This window comes from Meriones unguiculatus, chromosome 21, assembly GCF_030254825.1.
Source record: "Meriones unguiculatus strain TT.TT164.6M chromosome 21, Bangor_MerUng_6.1, whole genome shotgun sequence".
NCBI lineage: Eukaryota > Metazoa > Chordata > Mammalia > Rodentia > Muridae > Meriones > Meriones unguiculatus.
The window spans coordinates 9973107-9994988 of NC_083368.1; positions in this window are offsets into that span (position 1 = coordinate 9973107).

The window sequence follows — 21882 nt, forward strand, 5'->3', positions numbered from 1 at the left end:
TCTGAAACATTGGGAAGAAGTTTCCTACCAGATTCTCAACCGATTCCCATTAATTATTGCCAGGAAGTTTGTCTCTATTTTCTACGAAGCATTTATTCTGTTATATTTCCTGGAGGCTGTTACTAGGAGAGTTTATTTCCCGGTGATATTTCCCGGTACCTGAATTCAGCTCCCAGTCAAGATGGCTCTTTATTTTAAAATGGAGTTATACTCAGGTTAACAATACCCAGGGTATCTTAAACTCTTCACTTACTTGGCTCTCACCCTTGTGGAGATTTTGAATTCTAAATCCTTCTTTCAACACAAGCTATTTTTTTTTTTTTTACCAAAATTGTGTGTTTTGTATTTCTGGACTCCTTTAAGCAGGAGATGGGAGGAAATAAACAGTAACAACTGCACAGCAACTCCCAGGAACTCTCAGTGACCATAGGGAAAACTCAATATTTCCTTTCAGTTAAAAAGACCATGACCAAAAGCAACTACAGAAGGAAAGGGTTTCTTTGATCTTAGGCTTTCAGGTAACATTCTGTCACTGAATGAATTCAGGGCAGGCACTCCAACAGGGCAGGAACCTAAGGACAAGAACTGAAGCAATGGAGGAACACTGCTCACAGGCTTGTTCTCCATTGCTCAACTTGCTTTCTTACACATCCCAGGGCCATGTGCCCAGGGGTGCCACTATCTGCCACGGGATGACCCTCCCGTATCAATGACTCATTAATCAGGAAAATTCCCTACCAACTTGCCTACTAATGTGATGGAGGTTTTTCTTTTTTCTTCCCACATGCGTCTAGTTTGTATGAAATTGACTGAAAGCAGCCAGCACAAACGACATAAATTTTTATGGAATGAAGGGGCAGGAGGATCTCTATGAATTGGAGTCTAGCATAGTATATCTAGAGAGTTCCATGCCAGACAGAGCTACAGAATGAGACCCTGTCTCAAAACAAAGTGGCTTATTTTACTTTGCCAGATCCCTGATGTTTCCACTCCATATACCTCTCCTTCATCTTCTGTAAATGCAAAATGTCTTCAGTGATTTAAATGGTTAAGGATTTCTCCCTCCTCCTCTTCTGCTCAAAAAAATAAATATTCTTGTAGAAACTCATCTGAAGCTGTTTTTCTAGTTTATAGTTTAGACAATGTAGAACACCTATTTCCAATGATGTTTAGTAACCCTTGGCAACAGGTCCTGACAGGCAGGCTGTAAAAGTCTAATTCTGAGATAACAGTGATAACTGTCAATTTCAAAACCGTTCTAGAATGAGTTGTGTGCCAATATGTTGGCAACTTAAAACAATCATTGATCAGTGACCAAAAAACTAGTTGTGTGGCAAACAGTCCTGACTATTCTTATTCTATTGCACAGTTTTTTTTTTAAATCACACTGAATTATTCCTACTGAGTTTACCTCATTTTAAACAAAATATATTTTTTGTTGTGAAAGGGTTAGACTAACTTTGTTACCTGTATGTCTTCTAAAGCCTATAGTTTTGAGTTTTAGGTCCAGGTTATACATCCCAGAGCTAAAGCCTCTTAGTACCTTTCCAGAGAATGGAGAAATGTGACCCTATCTGTGAGGACAGATAGAAAAAAAAGCAAGCAAGCAATGACCTTCACTCAGCAAAAAGAAAGACCAGACCCTTGCCTTCAAGATAGTGTTTCTTAGCAACAAACCCAGACTTCTTCTGAGTAGCTTTTGACCTCCAGCCCCTAATCTTCAAGGATGAGCTAACCACCCCCACCTTAAATTGCAGCTGCATCCCCACTTGGCAGGACTGGCCAAACTTGAGCACCTTAGACTAACCAATTATCTTACTTTATAGCTTCCTCATCCAATCCTAAATTGCCAAAACTGCAACTTCAAATTTCCCACAATTTTTCTTTTAAAAACCTAAAGGCCTTTGTCTCCCAGTGCCACTCTTTGCTGACCGGCAGGGGTGATCCCATTGTGCAATGGTTAAAAAACCTCTTGCTTTTGCAATGAGTCTTGGTCTAGGGGAGTTTCTGGGAAGGGCGTGATCTTGAACTCCTGAGCTGTGAGACCCCAGGTCTTACAGTTGGTTTGTTTTTTGTTTTGATTTTTATATTGAATCTGTGCACCCCAGGCTAGCCTTGAAGCTCTGTATCCCTTTGCTTCACCTCCTGGGATTATGGCCATAAACTACCATGTCTGGCCCTGATAGGTAACACGTCACCAAATATTTGCATTCACAGATGAGATATTTAAATGGATAATAATGGTGATATTTTACTAAGATGTGTGTCTGTGGAACATTAACTAAACACATGATTCGATTCCTTGTTTTTGAGACAGGGTTTCTCTTTGTTCTGGAACATGCTTTCTAGAACTCAGAGATCTGCCTGCCTCCAGCAGGAGCCACTGTTTTTCTAATAGCAGTCTTCATTTTCTAAAATGCTGCCTAATTTACATATTAATTATTGTATTATTAGGTTAAGCAATTTTCCCATTCATATACATCTTGAGCTGGAATTGGAATATGGATCTTCTTTTACAAGTTAACAAATAGCCAACATGGCTATTAGTTGACACTGGGCAATCCATCCACAAGTTCCTTCTTTTCTTTCAGGTGAAGAAAAATGCTTTCAAAGTCATTCTGACATCCAGTTCGGACTAGTGCCTCCACACCAGTGGCTGAATGGGTAGTTCAAGGCCAGCCTGATTTACCTAACAAATTCCAGGCAAGCCAGATCAAAACATCAAAGTAATCTGGGCTCAGTGGTGCACACCTGTAATCCAAGCACTCTGTGAGGCAGAGGCCCGTAGATCTCTGTGAGTTTGAGGCCAGCCCGGTCTTCAAAGTGCGTCCAGCACAGTCAAGGCTACACAGAGAAACCCTGTTTGGAAAAAAACAAACAACAACAAAAACAAACAAAAAAATCAAAGAGTGACAGAGAGAGAGAGACAGAGAAACAGAGTACTTTGAAAACTTGTATTATAGAAGCTGAGTTTTGAAATGTCTCTAGAAGAACCAGGTCTTTCATCTTAGCACACTCATGCTCGTGATTGGCTGGTGATTAGGAGCTAGAATTCAGCCATGGTGTAGAGCTGATTGTGACTCACCCAGCATAGATTTTTGGGTGGCTCTTTGCCTGTGGCATTTCAGGCCTGTAATGGCAGATCATCACAGGAATAATGATTTTCTCCCTCCCGGTTTAAATTCTCTATCAAATGGATAAGTGCATTTAATAAGCCAAATACTGCAAACGTAGACATTAGCTTATGCTATTAATGTGCCTTTCCCTGAATTTTCAACAAGGGCTCATATTTAAGCAATTGTAGTTTGATCACTAGCTTGTCCCTGTATGAGTATTCCAAACTGCAACCCCACACTCAAATGTGTTTATATACCAGATTGCTTACACCTTCCTTTCCTAATTATTTCTTATTTATCCAGTTTTGATTGGTGAGCTTCAGTCCAAACTCAAATTGCATAGCTTAGGGTATAAGAGGAGTAATAGCAGCTATCATACCTGATGAGAGTGGCTTTTTATTCATTTGTTTTGTTTTCATTTGTAGTGCTGGAGATTAAACCCAAGGCCTTGTACACACTAAGCAACTTCTCTACTACTTCAGATCTATCCCAGCCCTTTGTTTACTTCAGACAGTCCATGCACTGCAAGCTGCTCTCCTTAATGAGTCTCCCTTAGCACCTTCATTATGAACCACCATTGTGGGATACCAACACTTCACCTGGAAATACCACGTGCTCTAAGAACACTAAGAATGATTAAAATAAGTCACTAAAGTCTTCACTGGTGGATTGGAATCACCAGAAGGCAAGAAATAGTTAAGGATGGGGGAAGGGGCATGGAGAGCAGCATGTCTAAGCTAGAAACAGAGAGAGAGAACAGAGGTGAAAACAAAAGAAAACAAAGCCAAATCAGCATGGTTGGTGAACAGGTCCTTACTAAACAAGAGATTGTGAAAGAACCAAGGTATTTTCTCCAATAAGAAACAGTGTCCTGACTATTTCTGACATGAACATGAACTCAATGACTGGCTCCTTTACCACCAACAACCTCCCCCCTCCCCCAAGGAGCAGCCTTGCTAGGCCACAGAGGAGGACATTGCAGCCAGTTGTGAAGACACCTGATAAGCTAGGGTCAGATGGAAGGAGAAGAGGACTTTCCCCATCAGTGGACTTGGAAAGGGACAGGGAGGAGAGGAGGGAGGGAAGGTGGGAATGGGAGGGCATGAGGGAGGGGGCTACAGCTGGGATATAAAGTAAATAACCTGTGATTAATATTTAAAAAATTAAAATTAAAAAAAAATAAAATAAAAATCTTAAAAAAAGAGTAAAAAGAATATCAAATGTTAGTGTTGTGAACCAAATAGAAGTGTTTTAACTGAGAAAAAAAAAAAAAAGAAACAATGTCCTGTCCACAATTAGTGGATAGTTTAAATTTTTCACTGGCTTATTGACTCAGACTCAAACTTTTGATTATGATTTTTAAAGTCCATATTTATTTATTTGTTTGTTTATTTAATTTATCGAGACAGGATTTCTCTGTGTAGCCTTGTCTGTCCTGGACTCACTTTGTAGACCAGGGCTGGCCTTGGTCTACAGAAATCTAGAAATCTTGGTCTACAGAAACTCTCAGAAATCTGCCTGCCTTTGCCTCCTGGGTGCTAGGATTGCAGACGTGTGCCTCCCTCTCCAGCTAAAGTCAAATTTAAATTACAAAGGTCCAAGGCAAAAATAGCTAGTAATATAAGTTCAAAGTGTGAGTGGCTATTTCTGTTAGCTTGGGCATTCAGAAAACCAGCCCATAGATGCTTAAATTTGGAGAACAAAGACAGAATATGGTATGGTATGAAGACAGAATAAAAAGTTTCCATTATTGCCAAGCTAGAGATTTTGTCTGTATTCATCATTCCTTGTTTGTTTTTTTCCTGCTGCTTTTGAGATACTATCTCACTACGAGGCCTTAGGTAGCCCAGAACTGGCTCTGACACTTATACTGGCTTGGAGTTCATGGCAGTACTTCAGATTAGTTTCCTGAGGACTAGGTTTTACAGGCTTCTGACTCCATGCCTGGCTGCTGTTCTTTTATTTTTAATTTTTTAAAAAATATTAATCTTGTGGTAACATTTTGTTTTCAAGCTTGTCTCTTCTATTTAACAGCACTGTTCTTACCCACAGGGGATACATCTTAATGTCTCTGTACCCTTACCATCAACCACTGTGACTATCCTATAAGATGCTGTTAACTGGGTAAGAAGCTGGGCATGGTGGCACACACCTAAAAACACACTTAATGGGAGGTAGGGAAGGAGGAGCAGGCTTTTCAGACCATCCTTGACTATAAAGTGAGTACAAGGCTATAGGTTACATGAGACAAGTGGAAACCTAGAAGGAGCCCCAAAGTGAACAGGCATGGTGGCACATGCCTTTATTCCCAGCACTCGACAGGCAGAGGCAGGTGTATCTCTGTGAGTCTGAGGTCAGCCTGGTCTACAAAATGAGTCCATGTCAGTCAGGGCTACACAGAGAAACCATGTCTTGAAAAACACAAAAACCCAAACAAACAAAGCTCCAAGTGAAACTTCAGAGGATAAATATGCTGTATCATAGCTGTTACATGACTACATATGTTTTCAAATTTTTCCAAAGTGCACACCAAAAAGGGAACAATTTTACTATGTATAATTTGTGTCTTGATCAATATATAAAAGCCTAAATAGAAATAAAGGAATGGAAAAAAAACTTGAAAGACACAATGAAATATTTACCTGCAGCTTCACATCCTCTAAGACCTTAGGAATGGTTGTTGTATTTATTGCTGAGACAGGGACCCACTAGGTAGTCCTGACTGGCCTAGAACTCACCACGTTAATCAGGCTGACTTCAAACCACACAATTCTCTTGTCTATGCCTAATGGAATTCATGTGTGGCCCTGCTTGCTTTGTTTGTGTTTTATAACCCTAGACTGACCTTGAACTCTACTTAGTTTAGGCTAGTGCTAAACTCCTGACCCTCCTACCTCCTTCTAAGTGTTGGAGATACAGACATATGCTAAGACACCTAGTGTCTCCGTCACTGTTCCATTGCTGTGAAGGCCCACCATAACCACGGTAACTATCATAAAAGGAAGCATTTAGTTCAGGGCTTGCTTACAGTTTCCAAGGTTTATCCCATTATCGTCATGGTAGAGAGCATGGTGAGAAGCAGGCAGGTGTTGGAGAAGTAGCTGAGAGCTACATTCTAATCTGAAGGGAGAGAGAGAGAGAGACTCTAGACTTGGCATGATCCTTTTCAACTTCAAAGCCCAACCCCAGTGAAACACTTCCTTCAAGAAGACTGCACCTCTTAAGCCTTCTAATCCTTTCAAATAGTGCCACTCCCTGATGAATTACAGTCAAATAAATGAGCCTGGCAGGTGGGAGGAGGGAATTCTTCAAACCACCAAACGCAGTTTTACTGACTTTTTTCTTTTTAAACAGATTTTTTTTTCCCCACAGGATATATTCTGATTATGGCTTCCCCTCTCCCAACTCCTCCCAGGCATTCCCCATGCACCAAAATGCACATCCTTTCTTGTTCTCTCTCTCTCTCTAGGAAACAAATAGACATCTAAAAAAGAAAGAATAGCAATAAAATAAGGTAAAATATAAATAAAAAATACCTGAATAGGAGAAAACAAACAAAATGACAGAGATGGACAGTTTATGAGGAATGAGATTTGGCTCATGCTTTCAGAAGTTTCCATCCACCAGTCAGTGACCCTCCATTACTTCTGAGACTATGTGGAGGCCATTCCTCTTGGTAGGAGCCAGAGGTACACACAGTAACCTGCTCACCTCATGTTTTGAGGGGACATCTCACTGACCTAACTTTCTCCAGGAGGCCCTGTAGTGGGGAATTCACTAAAGAAGACTGCTGGGACATGGTTTTAAGCCAATAGTTGGTCTTTTTAGTTGGCAACTACACTGGGTGTTTGGAATCCCAGCACAGCCCCAAGCTTTCAGGGTCAGCTTGTGAGAACAAAAACCATATCCCGGGTTGACATACTTCAGTTAACAAGAACAGTTAGCCAGAAGTAGAACTGCAGAAACCAAAAAGCAAAGTTAGTATATCTCGAGCCTTTGCCATAACTATATGGACTCTGATGGATTAGACCTTTGTTTTAGTTTTGGCAGGTGCTGTCTATATGCTGAATTTTATGGGCTGCATGGTATTTCCGTCATGGAGTCAGTTGTGCTTGAGACACTCCAAAATGAGTAATAATTTATTATTTTAATTTTTATTATTTATTTTTAAATTTTTCACATATTTTGATTATATTCTTTCTTCTTCTCAAAATCCCCTCAGAACCTTCCCATTTCACTACCCAATCAATTTTTTTCTTTCTCTCAAAAACAGACCAACAAAACAAAATCCAAAAAGACAAAAAAAAAAAAAATCAAACAACAACAACAGAAGCACACAAAAACCATGAAGTCCATTTTGTATTGGTCATATGTTCCTGAGCATGGGATCTGCCCTGAAGTGTGACTGATATAGCTAGTGACAAGCCAGAGAAAACGGATTTTCCCTTTCTCAGCAAATATTAATTGCAAATAGCTTTTGGGTAGGGATGGGGCTTTGTGCCTGCTTCCCTTTCTCCATGCTGGGATTTTGTCTAGCTTGAATTTGTGCAGGTCTTGTGCATGTGTTTCTGATTATTAATATTTATTATTGATTTATCTTTTAGTTCAACAGTGGTTATTCATAAACCAGCTGTATGCCCAAATCATCACACAGAGACTAGGATTTATTTAATCAACCTAGAGGACAATGCTGGGCAATAATTACTTCATCCTAAACCTCCAACCCCACATGGCTTCCTCCCATTCGGATTCCCCACATTATACTTGCTTTTTCGTCATATCTTAGGTCTGGCTCATCTCTCCTGGTGTTTTTAGGACCTCTCCTCTCAGACCTCTCCTGTCCAACCCTGCCTCCCCACCCCCTTCTTTCTCTTCCCCTCAAATTCAGGATGTCCCGATCTATTCTCTCCATTGCTCAGCATTGGCTGGTTGTTTTATTGGCAACACAGAGAACAAATGGTAGCATGTTTACACAAACTTGAGACAAGTGATGCTTAGAATAAGTATCACAATGTAATGTCAGGATTGAAACCAGATACTGGGGAAAAGAAATCGCATTTGAATGAACAAAGGTAAGTTGTATACCTTCCTCAAGAACAGTATACCAACCTTTCCCCCTTTAAGTCCAATAAAAGGTTCCTTTTCTTTCAATACAATAATAATTATAAAACAGTTATGAAAACTATTAGGTAAGATTTACATGTGCAATGTCCAGTCCATGTGCATTGGGCAACTTAGGAGAAAGTACTTGATTATCCTATTTTGACAAGTTTAGAGTGCTGTACCTAAATTAACTTTCATCCTTATTGGTATTACCTATATGAAAACATTTTCTTAAATTCTAAACAACTTAAGCTTAATTTTGGAACTATAACTATTTGGTCTTCAACCCCGCCAGCAACTTGAGAAGGAATAAAATTAGTTACTGGAGTAAATAGGAAGTGCATGTTAGCATCTTCAAAAAAAAAAAAAAATTGACAGAGACAATTAATTTGCTGCCTGAACAATCACCCAAAACTCTCTATAACGCTGAAGCATCATCTTCAGCCTTCTGGCTCAGAATATTTCACAGACCTATATGTGAAGCAGGAACTATTTAGGACATGCTTACCCTGTCTTGGCAGAGTTCGGCAGTTGACTTGTCCTGCATTTACGCTTGCCCATTTTAGGCGAATTCTGTCGTAAAACGAGGGCATTTTTCCCCCAGGTGGCTCATTTGCCACATTTGAACCCATCCCCATATGGAGGTTCTTTGGTGCTCATCTTTGAGATAGGCTGGGTGCTGCCAGGAGATGACCTGTCTCAATTGTCAAAGAATCTTGAAAATAATAAAAACATTTTTAAATACCATAGTCTGTATGTAGGTCTCTGAGAATTTTGAAGACTTACCTATCTTTATATAATCATATCTCTCTATTAAACCTAGGATGCATACTCCTGTGATAAATTAGACTAGTGTCTGACTATGAGTTAATTAACTAACAATTAACTTGAATTACCTAATATCCTAACATTTTTTTTTTGTCTCTGAATAAGATCATTAACAACTTATAACTGTCTCCCAATGACAATAAACATTCATAGCCCCAGAAAACAACCAAAACCTATCCAACCCCTTTAAAGAAAATTAGACGTTGTTCTCATGAGTTTTTTTAGCTGATTTTTTTTGGACATGTAGAAATCCTATTAGGGAGCCCAAAGGAAACTGGGAAAAAAATGGTTAATTAAACAAGAGTTAACATTTGTGGTCCAGTCTTTGAATGTTGAGAAATTTCAGGCTTAAAAGAAGTTCTGTTTGGAACAGTCTAAAATGCTGGAGCAGATGAAATTAGTAGCTTTCTTCAAAGCTCTCTTGGGAGCAGGCTTTGATAAGAAACAGCAATTGAAACAGTTGAGGCAGGAGCAAGCAGAATGCTGGAACATGCAAGATGCTGGAACAGATGTGTCAATGTCTCAGTATACAGGAAGGAGGATTTCAGTCAGATTTGATCCAGTGTTTCCGGTGTCCAGCCCATTTGTTCTGCAGACATATAATTTCTCACAGGCATTACACAGTCCAGAAATTATAAATGTATGAGATATGCAGGATGAAACTAAACCATAAAGCAATTTTATCTATGCCAATTAAAAGAATAGTATAATAAAATTTGAGGATATTGTAGCCAATGATTCATTGACCATGTATTGTTGAATTTCTGGCTGGGGACATTTTTTTATGTCTCAGTCAGTTTCAAAGTTGTTCCCATGTGAAGGGATCAGCAATTTATGTTACCTGTTCTGTTTAGTCTTCTTGATTTCTCTCTTCTTGTGTGTGGCCAAGATCTTCTGGTGATCTTCCTCTGTCATATATGAGTTTTATTAGTTTTGATGGAACCCATAATTTCTCTTCTCCTGAATGAACATACACAAAACTTCCCCAGCATTCTCCATTTTGGAATTAGGACCTTTATGTGCTGCTCTGATTCAGCAGTTGTTTCTAAGTTCCACTGTGGCTTAGCAGGAGTACTACTTATCTCATTTAAACTTTTTAAAACCGATAAATCATTATTTAATTTATTTTGGGGAGATATTACATTTCCCTTATATTTTATGACCATCTTTTTAAAATTATTGTTAGATATTTTCATAATTATTTGACCTGTAGGATTTTAAGTTATATCTGTAACAAGTTTCATGTCATAATATCTAAAATATTGTTGAATTCCAATGGATACACATGCTGAAGCACCATCAGCCCCAATTTTCAAGGGTGTCTCCAAAACATTCACCCTCTAACACATGTGTAACCTTAGGATCATGCTCTCCAGAACTTAAGGCAAAAGCCCACTGGAATTCTGAATATGAATCTATGGCGTGGCTCATGCATTTCAGTTCTCCAAACTCTGTAAAATGGAGCAAACCAGCTACTGCATTACCTTGTTCCAAGACAACACTGAATAGGATCTGCATTTCTACTTTAGCATATAGACCTTCATCTAGTAATTGAATCTTAACAATACATACACAATCTCCAGTCTGACCAAGTTGGCCTATGGCTGAAGACTTTCTCTCCAGCATCTCAGTGGGCTGCCATTTTGCAGTATCTTCAAGACTCTGTGGACTTTTCTCAGCTGGAACCACCTCTTTTGGTGTTATTGTTAATTACCAGATGGGATTGCCCTGAAGGCTCTCTATTTTGATTCAAAGATTCCCCCAACCTTTGTTCTAAGGCCTTTAATTTTTCTTTACTCCTAGACCATTGTTCAATTCAAACAGGCTGGTCAACCAACCACCTTAGTGGTAAGTCTATGAATGTTTTTCAGCAGTGGCTTCCCATCACGAAGTTGAAAAGACGGCCTCTGGCTGTATTTTGTTTATGGACAGCCTGGACAGTCTGTAACTGTTTTTGATAGCATTTTAAAATAATTTTAACTTCTTTATCAGAGTATTACCTGTTTTTGGCTTGCCTTTGAAATTGGGGGGATGTTAATCTGGATTTTCCATTGTTGTAGCAGATCTCTTCCCCACAAGTTTATGGCTATTTCAGCCACATATGGCCTTAATTTTCCTATTTGACCTTCTGGTCCTGTACATTTAAGCCTGTACATTAAGCAAAGATACTTTGCTTTACTTTAGATAAAGTTCCAGCTCTGTGGGATTTGATATCCACCTCTTGAAGTGGCCAATCTGGAGGCCAGCATTTAAGAGTGATAATTGTGACATCGGCCCCAGTATCCACCATCCCTTCAAATTCAATATTATTAAAATTATCTTTAACTTTGGCCTTTGGTCATTTATAGAGGTTTACCAATATATTTGTATTTTTTTGTTCCCTTCCTGTTTTGTTTTTGTTTTTTGTTTTTTTTGTTTTTGATTTATTTATAGAACTTGCTCTGACTTTACTGTCTGATTTTTTAATGTTTAGTCCCAGAGTAGTGGTGATTAACTTTCTTGTGGAGGAGTACCCCTGTCCTGTATTGGGACCTGTGAATGGCCCTCTTTGGCTTTTTTTTTTTTTTTTTGATAAAGGATTACCCCATTGATGTGCTACTGCTCTACATTCACTAGGCCAGTGTCGACTTTTGCCACATCGTCTGTATATTCTAGGAAGCACAGACTCCCTTTTTGAATTTTGGTTGTCCTTATAATTTCTTTTGTAGCAACCTTGCCCACCACAATGAAGACATTTCCCAAGGTCTTTAGAGGTAGCTTCTCCAATTAAGGTCATACTGGGCGAGTGAGGTCTGATGTCAATCGTATTTCTAATCCATTTGTCTGTTGGTGCTGATCTTGCTCTTAATGGTCTTATTGCCTCTTTGCATTCAGTATTAGCATGTTCAAATGCTAAAGATTTTATTAGAGCCTTTCTAGCTAGTGGATATCCACAGCTGAGGTCAATCTTTGCAAAAAGTTAGTGTGTTTCATTTGGAAGTTGGATGACCTGAGAGAATGGCTCAAGCCTTTTTCCTGTTTCCTCAACCTTGTCCCAAGTTCTAATATTGCCTTTGCCATATCCTCCCAGTCTTTTGGGATTACTCTACTTCTGACTGACCAGGTAGTTAGCATTTGTTTTATAAATGGTGAATGCAATTCAAAATTAGTGACACTTTCCTTAAACTTCCTCAGATCTAGCACTTCCACAGGGTGCCATTCAGCTTCAGGATAATCCCGTGGATGATGATCATCTGCTCCTCTCTGTTGTATACTGACTGGATAAGCTAGCATTTGTTTTCCAACCACCTTCCGTTGGCTTTTTTTATTTTGATCTTTCTCCTCTGCCTGAGCATTTTCTTTGTTTTGTATTCTAAACTCTTAAGATCTGCATATTTATTTAAAAAAATTACTTTATTAATTTTATTTTATGTGCATCAGTGTGAAAGTGTTAGACCCAGGAAGAACCCAATTTCCGGGGAGACAGATGAATTCAGAGACCTAATCGATGCAAACACAAGAGCTTTATTCAGGCCATTGTGAGATGGGGCTGCTTGGCAAGTCAGCAGGGAACAGTCCGGTGAGACAAAAGCTTGGGGTTTTTAAAGGAAAAAGCATGGGAAGCGTGGGGGGAGGGCTTACAAGCTTGGCAGCTTAGGATTGGGTGAAGGGGCTATGGGGTGGCTGACTTTTTTTTTTTTTTAATGATTGGTTCATTTTAGGCACCCAAGTCCTGTCAGTCCTGCCCCAGACATCCGGACTGGTTGCCAGACAACCTGTAGTCAGCCGTGACCACCAATAGTAACCACCTGCACAAGGGGCTGGGAATTAAAAGAGACAGAGAACACCAAGCCAGTGCTCTGATCAAGGTGCCACTTTATTACAGACTAAACCACTTATATAGGTAAACCACAAGGGACTTTGCAAGTAAACATATCCAAGCCAAACAGGAAACTTAACCGAGCAAAACAGGAGACGTCACTAAGCAAAACAGGAGGTGTCTGCTGAAAACAAGAAGAATAGCGAGCCAGCATGACTTGCATGCACGTGGCCATCTCAGGTCCAATGGAATGGCTACCTCAGTTCCCCCTTTTTTGTTTATGACCAAAGACTCATAAGGCTTCTTTCCTTTTAATACAATAATAATTATGAAATTATGAAAACTGTTAGGTAAAATCTATATGTGCAATGTCTGGTCTATGTGTATCTAGCAACTTAGGAGAAAGTATCTGATTATCCTATCTATCTTTACAAGTTTAAAGTTCTATACCTAAATTAACTTTTACCCTTATTGGTATTACCTATATGAAAGGATTTCTTAACTTCTAAACAACTCAAGCTTCACTGTGGCACTATAACTATTTGGTCTTCAACCCCATTAGAGACTTGAGAAGGAATAAAATTAGTTATTAGAGTAAATAGTAAGTGCATGTTAGCAGCTTCCAAAAAATAAAAATTGACAGAGGCAGTTTGCTGCCTGAACCCTTTATAACATTGGAGCATCATCTTCAGACTTCTGGCTCAGAATATTTGATAGACATATATGTGAAGCAGGAACTATTTAGGACTTGCTTACCCTGTCTTGGCAGAGTTCAGCAGTCGACTTGTCCTGCATTTAAGCTTGCCCATTTTTGGCAGAATTCTGTCTGTCGTGATGTGAGGGTATTTTCTTTACCCAAGTGGCTTGTTTGCCACATTTGAAGCCATTTCCATATGTAGGTTCTTCGATGCTCATCATCTTCTTTGAGGTAGGCGGAGTGCTGCCCAAAGAGGACCTGTCTCATTGTCAAAGAATCTTTAAGATAATAAAGATACTTTCAAATGCCATAGTCTATAGGTCTCTGAAGTTTTTGAAGACTTACCTATCTTTATATAATCTATCTGTTCACAAAATCCTATCTGTTTTTTTAAACCTACGATGTATATTCCTGTGATAAATTAGACTAGTGTCTGACATGACTATGAGTTCAATAACTAGCAATTAACTTGCATTACCTTATACCCTAACCAGTTTTTAATAGCAGTTTAAAAGTTTTGGAAGTAACCTTGAATTCGTATCAATATACTAAAGCTTATACCAATATATCAAAAATACTTATTTTTGCATCAATATACAAAATCTTCTACCACTGAGTTAAAAATAACCTTCTTTGAGAATAACAAATAAAACCCTAAGTTGAACAGATTCAATAATCTACCTTTTTTCTATTCATATAAGATATCCCTGTATATTCCCTGTTTCACTTTGAGTAAGACCATTAATAATAAACATCTCCCAGTGACAATAAAATTTCATAGCCGTAGCAAACAACCAAAAACATACCCAACCCCCTTTAAGGAAAATTGGACGTTGTTCTCGTAGATTTCTTCTAGCTGACAGTTTGGACATGTAGAAATCCTGTAATGGGGCCAAAAAAAATTGGGAAAAATGGTTAATTAAGCAAGCAATAACATTTGTGGTCCAGTTTTTGAATGTTGAGAAATTTCAGGCTTAATAGAAGTCCTGTTTGGAACAGTCCAAAATGCTGGACCAATTAAGATTAGTAGCTTCCTTCAAAGTTCTTTTGGGAGTAGGCTTTGATGAGAAACAGCAATTGACCCAACACTGCCTATCCTGGAAATCCTACGATGATGGCACAGTGCATGCTGGCTCCTACATATTTCCTCCACTAATCTTGTCAGCTACTACAGATAGTCTGTGACCATTCATCTCTCTGAGGACTGGTCCTGTTCTCACGGAAGTCTCAGCTTTTGCATTATGTCAAGTGGATGCTATGTCTTAGTACCCAAGGAGAGTCAAGAATTTCCTAAGAAATGCCTCATCCCCCTCAGGTTCCCAAAGTGCCTAAGAATGAAGACCCCACTGAGATAGTGTCTTCACTGAACACCTCCCTGATGGTGCCTGGGTCTCTGGCCTAGATCATTCCATTGATCTCAGTCCATTCATCAGAGCTGATGAGAAGGTATCTGTCACCCACACAGAAATGCTTCTGGCAGGCAGCACACTTGAAGCACTCCAGATAATACAGTTTGTCTTTTATTCCCATTGTCTTCTCGTAGGCATGGATAAGCTCGTCACAGGAAGCACAGTCCTCAGACAGGTCCAGGCTCTTCTTCAGATGGCCAAGGACATTGGGGAGGGAGGCTGCTCCCTTTGTGGGCATGCACTGCAGCTTTTGCTCCCTCAGGCTCAGCCTGCAAGCTCTCCCCTCCACACTTAAGGACGGTCACCACGCTCTCTTCCATCCTGTTCCAGCTGCCATACCTTAGTCTCAAATTGGAAGACTGAAGAAGGCACATAAACTTTGGTCCCTGGTCTCTGGAACAGGTGCCTCAGGCTGCAAAACGCCTGAGAGCGGTTCTGCTCTTGAACAGGTACAATGCTCCGCATTATGTGCTGAAGGCAAAGTGCAAGTGAGATTTTGTTAACTATTTGCTTATATGTCTAGTCTGTGAGACAACAATCTCTTCACATAATTTTGCTTATTACAGTTCTTTCTACAAAGACTGAATTTAAAAGTATCCACATTTTCAATTACAGTAACAACACATTAATAAATTATAATTAACAAAATTTTTATATTTGCTTAAAAAATCATTTATCAAATGCTAACTTCCAGATTATCTGGAAAACTAAAGATACAAGTTGCTAGAACTCTGGCATCCCAATTAAATTCTGATTTTTAAAAGTATATAAAATGTCCCTTAAATTACTCCAAGTCCCACTGCAGAAGTGTTTATTTCACTCTTTTCATAAGGTATAAAGTTTACAACTTGCTAAACATTTTACCCAAACATGGGAAAACTGCCTGGAAATGCATAGCACAGTGAAGTAGGACAGAATCACTTCAGCCCCAACCACTGAGACCTGCAAATCTGGACTTTTCAAAGTTGCATAGCTGCAAGTTGGTCACTGCTAACAAGCTATTGCACAGTTTTATTTCAGAAGAAACAATGTATTTCAGAAACTGCAGTTCAGTAGACTGTTCTACATTTACTCTTTGGATGGACCAAAAAAAAAAAAAAAAAAACAAAAACAAAACGAAACAAAAAACCAAAGCAGCTCTACAGAACTTAATAAAAAGTAAATCAACTTTGCAATTAGTTAACTTTGGCATCTGAATACAAAATGTTTATCAGTGTCAATACAAAATGTTTATGCAGTGACTAGTTCAGGATGTGCAGCATTTTCCAAATCTCCTGTGTTCCTTATATGCAAGTTTCTTTCCCTCATAGATTAACAGGCAATCCTTTAATGATGAAAGGTTTAACAGTTCCTGAATTTTCCTCCTCATCTTTCTAAGTAAGCATTTGAGAACTAATGCCCAATTCCTTGAAGGTGGGTAATAGTAGGCCCTTTAGGTCAATTCTGGGGTCTGTAGTTTTTTTTACCCACTCGGTCCCAAACCGCTATATTCAAAGTCCTATTTTCAGGAAACCAGGGACAATTTACATCTACTTGATTTAAAAAGTCCTAAAGAGTTCAAACCCAACTCCTCATGTTTTGAGTAACTGTTTTGAGTGTTTCAATAAATGCTCCCCTGCTATTGCTCTGTCCCATATTGCGCTGTCTGGCCCTTACCTTGCACTCTCGCTGATGGGCGATCACTGATGGGCTTTCCTTTTGGCCCAATGGATGTCCTAGGTCACAGCGGTCCTAAGCAGGTCCCTCCTTGTCAGGTTCAATCCCGGGGTTTCAGCACCACCTGTAGTTGCCCAAGACACCAATAGTAACCGCCCGCACAAGGGGATGAGAATTAAAAGAGACAGAACGCGAAGAAGTGACACCAAGCCAGTGCTCTGATCAAGGTGCCATCTTTATTACAGAGTAAACCACTTATATAGGTAAACCACAAGGGACTTTGCAAGTAAACATCCAAGCAAAACAGGAGGTGTCTGCTGAAAACAACAGGAATAGCGAGCCAGCAAGACTTGCACACAATGACCATCTCAGGTCCAATGGAATGGCTACCTCAACAACCCTATCTCGTACTGCAGTCTGGACATTCTTTCATAGTAGGGTGGAGACCTTTGGAGTGGTTGCTGGGCAATGTTATCTGGTGATTCCTCTGCAGCGGGTGGGTCATGTCTCAATTCACCTGCTTCTCCTTTAGTCCGTGTCCTTCTGCTTTCTGGAAAAGTACTGGGAGAACTTAGCTTAATGTGGGGTATAAAATTCACATAGAAACCTGGAAAGATAGCCTGTTCCTTTCAAAGGTGTCAGGTCCCTTGGGACTGGCGTTACAGACAGTTGTGAGCTGCCATGTGTGTGCCGGGAATTGAACCTGGGTCCTTTGGAAGAGCAGACAGTGCTCTTAACCACTGAGCCATCTCTCCAGCCCAAAGTCTGCATATTTCATACCTATCTTTCTGTTGCTTGTTTTGTTCAATAATCGTGTGACTCTCTTGTTTCATTCCTCACTTCCAACCTTTAATTTTTTCTTCATATTGTTTTAGTTGTTCTTTTTGTTGTTCTAGTATCTTTTCTAAAGCCTTCGTCTTTAAGAAGACATAAAAGGCTATCTAATGGCTAAAGTTAAATTGAGGATTATGAATGTAACCATAGTCATAATTTCTAAATTTTCCTTTATTTCTGTCCTAAAACCATAGAAGAGAGTATCAGCCAAGCTTCAAGAAATGTTTTATTGTTTCTCCCATCCTGTCTGTTTTATATACTTAAAATTTGTGTATAGCATAAAAGTGTGATTGCTGGGGGACTGTAAACTTGTACAACCACTTTGGAAATCAATCTGGCACTTTCTCAGACAATTATGAATAGTGTTTCCTCAAGATCCAGCTATACCACTTCCTACACATATATCCAAAATATGCTCAAGTACACAATAAGGATATTTGTTCAACCATGTTTGTAGCAGCTTTATTTGTAATAGCCAGAACCTATTACAACCCAGATGTCCATCAACAGAAGAATGGATAAAGAAATTGTGGTACTTTTACATAATGAAATACTACTCAGCAATTAAAAACAAGGAAATCATGAAATTTTCAGGCAAATGGTGGGATCCAGAAAAGATCATCCTGAGTGAGGCATCCCAGAAGAATAAAGACACACACGGTATATACTCACTTATAAGTGGATACTAGACCTATAAGATAGGATAAACATACTAAAATCTGTACATCTAAAGAAGCTAAACAAGAAGGAGGACCCAGGGTAAGAAGATCAATCCTTACTTAGAAAGACAAATGGGATGGACCTTGGAAGTAGGAGAAAATGAGAAGCAGGATTAGGAGCCTACCACAGAGGGCCTCTGAAAGACTATACATAGCAGTGTATCCAAACAGATGCTGAAACTCATGGCCAAACTTTAGACAGAGTACAGGGAATCATACGAAAGAAGTGGGAGTTAGTAAAACCTGGACAGAACAGGAGCTCCACAAGAACCAAATATATCTGGGCACCGGGGCTTGTCTGAGACTGATTTTCCAACCAGGGACCATGCATGTGTAAGACCTGTGGGTCTCACAGCTCAGGAGTTCAATCGCGCCCTTCCCAGAAACTCCCCCAGACCAAGACTCTTTGCAAAAGCAAGAGGTTTATTAACCATTGTACAACGGGGTCACCCCTGCCGGTCAGCAAAGAGTGGCACTGGGAGACAAAGGCCTTTAGGTTTTTAAAAGAAAAATTGCGGGAAATTTGAAGTTGCAGTTTTGGCAATTTAGGATTGGATGAGGAAGTTATAAAGTAAGATAATTGGTTAGTCTTAGGTGCTCAAGCTTAGCCAGTCCTGCCAAGTGTGGATGTAGCTGCAATTGAAGGTGGGGATGGTTAGCTCATCCTTGAAGATTAGGGGCTACAGACTTTTGGCTGGAGGTCAAAAGCTACTCAGAAGAAGTCTAGGTTCGTTGCTAAGAAACGCTATCTCAAGGACAAGGGTCTGGTCCTTCTTTTGCTGAGTGAAGGTCATTGCTTGCTTGCCCTTTTTTTATATCTGTCCTCACAGATAAGGTCACATTCCTTCACTCTCTGGAAAGGTACTAAGAGGCTTTAGCTTAACCTGGACCTAAAACTCAAAACTATAGGCTTTAGAAGACATACAGGTTACAAAGTTAGTCTAACCCTTTCACATGGATATAACCTAGAACCCCTGCTCAGATGTAGCCCATGGCAGCTCAGTATCCAAGTGGGTTTTTCTAGTAAGGGGAACAGGGACTGTCTCAGGCATGAACTCTATGGCTAGCTCCCCTACCCTGCCCCACGGGAGAAGCAGCCTAGCTAAGCCTCAGAGAAGGAAAAAGCAGCCAGTCCTGGTGAGACCTGATAAGCTAGGGTCAGAGGGAAGGGGAGGAGGACCTCCCTATCAGTGGACTTAAAGAGGGGCAGGAAGGAGGTGATGGAGGGAGGGTAGGATTGGGAAGGAATGAAGGAGGGGCCTACATTTGGCATACAAAGTAAATAAACTGTAATTAATATAGAACTAAAAATTTAATTAAAAAAGTGTGATTATTAAACAATTTACTTGATCGGAAGTTTTGTTCCCAGTCTGTGTTATTTTGTGCAGTGCTGTGTTTCAAGATGCTCCTGTTGATCAGCTCACAGAAAGAGGCATGGTTTTCCCTCCCACCTGCAATTTAGAATTATTTTACCAGATCCCTACTCCTCCCCCAATCGGTTGAGTGCCTGTCTGACTTGGAAGAGCACTTAGTTTGGACCTATTAAACTGGACTTTTTCCTTTACGTAAGCTTTTGTCCTGAGAAAGCAGTTTAAACAGCCTCCCAGCTTTTCTTCTAGACCTTACCAGTTTGGATGCTTAAGTCTTCCCAGTCTGTCTCTGGCTCCTGCTTCCAGGGAGAGGTATTTTTTTCTGCTGCCCTCACTGAATCTTGACCCATTCCTCACTCTGGGAAGTTATTGCGTCCACAAATGTTTGCTCCTCAGACTGGCAAGAAGCCCTTCTCAGAGGGATTTATTTTGCTTTCTGCTTTGGCTAGCAAAGTCTGGCTTTGAGAATCTTCCTTGTTAAAGAGCCACTTTTTTTTCTACCAAAAGAAACTGCCTCTCTGGGGTTTGTATGTATCAATTTTTGTTTTTCTGCAGACTGCTGGAGGCCTTGCTGCTCTGTGGGGGGTCTGTCTTATCAGGAATCTGTGAGCTCCTAGTTTAGGACCTTTCTTTGCTTTATTTTTAAGGACAGAACTAAGAAACTGCTGCATAGTTTTACTTTTTATGCAAGTTCTTGCTAGATTACTGTAAATTTGGCTAGATTACTGTAAATCCTGCCCATGTTGGGCGCCATTTGTTGTTGATTATTAGTATTTATTACTGATTTATCTTTTAGTTAAAAACAGTGGTCATTTGTAAACCAGATGTATACCCAAATCACCACACAGAGACTAGGATTTATTTAATTAACCTAGAGCACAATGCTGCACAATAATTATTCCATCCTAAACTTCTAAGCCTGCATAGCTTCCTCCCATTCAGATTTTCCACATTAACTTGCTTTTTAGTCAGATCTTACTTCCAGTTCATACCTCCTGGTGTATCCCGGTCCTCTCCTCTCAGATCAGTCCTCATATTAGTATATAGATCATGCTCGCTGTAGACTCACAGAGATCTGTCTAATTCTCTTGCAGGATGGATTAAAGGCATGTGCCACTATGCCTGGCCTTTCCAGGATGTTTTTTTTTTTTTTTTAATGATTTATTTACTTTTATTTTATATACATTAGTGTAAAGATGTCAGATCTGTAAAGTTACAGACAGTTGTGAGTGGCCATGTGGGTGCTGGGAATTGAACCTGGGTCCTTTGGAAGAGCAGACAGTACTCCTTACCACTGAGCCATCTCTCCAGCCCTCCAGGATGTTTTTAACGTGCAGTCTCAGTAGATTTTGCCATAAACTCATTTATGTCTTTTACTTGCTTATGAGTGAAAATTCAGAAATAATTTGTTTTTCTCTTCCTTCTTTCTTTCTTTCCTTCCTTCCTTCTTTTTCCCCTTCCTCCTTTTCTTTCTTCCTTCATTTCCTTCTTAATTTTTGCTGTGTATATTAAAATTACTTACATAAGCTGGGGTGACACATTTCAGTACATGAGCCTTTGGGGACCATTCTCATTTAAATCACCACACTATATCACTCATTTTAGTTTTATACTTTTGTAAGACTTGGTTAATATTGTAAGACATCATTACAATTTTGACAGAGTAGAGTGTGATAAGCAGAAGATAAAAGACTGAACTTTGAGTGATTATCTTTAGGGTCGTGAGGAAGAAGAATAAAAGAAGTGACTATTAGCCCCAAATCCTCTTCCTTCCAGAATTCATGGAGAGAATCTCACAGAGTTCTTTCTTGCTCCCTGTTACTAGTTTATGCTCCCACAAAATCTGCATGTTGAGTCCTGGGTCTCAAGTAATTCAGAATGTGACCACATTTGAAAATACGGTCTTCAGATGGTAATTAAGTTAAAATGAAAAAGCTAGCATGGGCCCTCATCTGGTACAAGTCATGTTCACATTAGAAAAAGAAATATCGACATGGACAGAGGTAAGGTGGAGCCACAGAGAGATGGCATCTACCTAGAAAAGAGGCCTGGAATAGACATGGTGCTCCATGAGTTACTTTCACAGTCTACTTCAGATCTCTGAGAAAATGTTTCCTCTAGTTCAGGCCATCTGTAATGCGCTGCTATTTTACTGTAACTGCCTTGGTTTGGGTAGGATTTGTGTGTGGTAGGAGCTAGTTCCCAGTATAGCAGGGTAGAGGTGAGGAAACATTTACAGGTCGTTATGGGATGGTGGCCTGGAGAATCGCTTAATGCTGTTCTCATTGAAGTAGATTACTCCTGGAGAAGGTGGGATATCACAGGAAGAGGACTTCCTTTGTCTGTTGCTT